This window comes from Teleopsis dalmanni, chromosome 2 (assembly GCF_002237135.1).
Source record: "Teleopsis dalmanni isolate 2A chromosome 2, ASM223713v2, whole genome shotgun sequence".
Taxonomy (NCBI): Eukaryota; Metazoa; Arthropoda; class Insecta; order Diptera; family Diopsidae; genus Teleopsis; species Teleopsis dalmanni.
This window is the reverse complement of record NC_051847.1, coordinates 120,227,873-120,229,837: the sequence shown is the minus strand read 5'-3', so window position 1 is coordinate 120,229,837 and position 1,965 is coordinate 120,227,873.

The window sequence follows — 1,965 nt, the reverse complement described above, 5'->3', positions numbered from 1 at the left end:
CTTTTTTGTCACATATATATTATTATATAAAATAGATAAGATAATACTATTTATTATATATAAATGTAAAGTGTATCTATAGTAAGCTTCGGCAGAGCTAAAGCTAACATCTTTATGTTTTTTAAAATATGTAATAATATCAGTTTTAGAATCTTTTAATTGTTTTAAAGAAGTTTATATCCTTAAAAAATGAGTTTATATGAAACAGATTTTTATTGGTTTTGTGCAAATATATATTAATACTAGCTGACCCGGCGAACGTTGTTTCCTCTTGCAATTAGTTTTCCTGGCTCAGCTGAGTTATAATATTTGTTGTTATTCAACTTAACCTTTAGCATTTTAATGCGAAAATTATTTTAAATTGATTTTTTCTTTTGAACTACAAAAAGTCCACATGCATTACTTATGTTACAAATATTTTCATATTACTTCAAATCCTTATAAGCACTACATTTTAAATTAAAAAAAATATCATTGCAAAGCGTCGTAAGAGCGATGACTGTCTGCAATCGTATGCACTGTGTTATCTCTGCGTTGTATTCGTATATCTCGACGTTCAAATAATCGGTGCATTATATCGGCCCGCGTGCTGCCCAGATGGTACTTTGATGACGATTGTATAGTTGTCGTTTAGCAGTCTGTTTGAAACGGTAGTGAACAACTGGACCAACTGGTTGTGATTTTTTAAAAACGGTTCTAATATACCCACAATTTCTTGCTCCTCCATCTGCTCGATATGGTTGTACTGGCAACGTGCGTTTATTTGCTGCTCATCACCCATGAAGTAGATTTGCAGAAATTTGGAATCATTGTTCCAAATGATGTTATTTGAAAGCACGAATTGAATTTGCGAATTTTACGAAAAAACAATTTAGATTGAGATATAGCTCCAGCCAATAGTGCTTTCAATGGTTCTAGCGGCGAATTCAATGGTGGCAATACACTTTTCCAGATGCGCAGCAGAAACCGGCCGATTCACCTTTGTATTTGAGTGCATGACAGTGTTGGCACTGTTTGTTCATAGCACCGATTACAATTCGTGAATGTGACGAATAGTCGATATCCGACTCATATTCAAACGCAAGGCGATGAAATGATGCACGTGTCAATGCGCGATACACTTGCAAACGCTGTTTTTCACGTGTTCTGAATGTGTCGGTGACTCGTTGACGGGCCAGTCTTTGTATCAATGCATTAGCTGGAAGGCGTTCGTTGTGTTGCTCTTGACTTTCATTAGCACGTGTGATTGTATCCTGGTTTCTTACATTTTCATTGTTTTCTGCCGATCTATTTACCCGACGGTTCTGGAGTAATTGTGAATTCCGAGTCCGTCGACCAATATTTCCTCCTCGTCCACGAAGACGTGGCATTGTTTTTTGTACGTTATTTATATCTTTATATATATAATTCTTCTTTTTTGTGTGTGTTCAAGTCAATTCAAGGATGGTTTAGATTCACAATTTGGTCCACTGGATAACGTTTTTTTAATTATTATACAGTTTTTTGGTATCCATATATATATATATTAGACCTTTAAAAGTTATTCATGCTTACTTTGATTTGTTTAAACTCTAAAATGAATCGTTCAACTATCCTGTTGAATTTTTGATTTCGCTGGAGTTTCCAGGAATACCACTACATAACTTAAGATTAAAAATTGGCTCACCTATAATTATACTGCGGAATTAAAATGCACTTAAGCTATGCTACAGCAATTTTACGATTCATTTTAGAGATTTTAAACTTTTTAAACAAATCAAAGTAAGCATGGATAAATTTTAAATTTCTAATATAAATGTATATGGATACCAAAAAATAAAAAATTAATTAAAAAGACATTATCCAGTGGGCCAAATTGTGAATCTAAACCTTCCTTGAATCTACTTGAACACACACAAAAAATTTCATCAAAATCGGTTCAGCCGTTTAGGAGGAGTTCGCTGTCAACACACGTACAGAAGAATT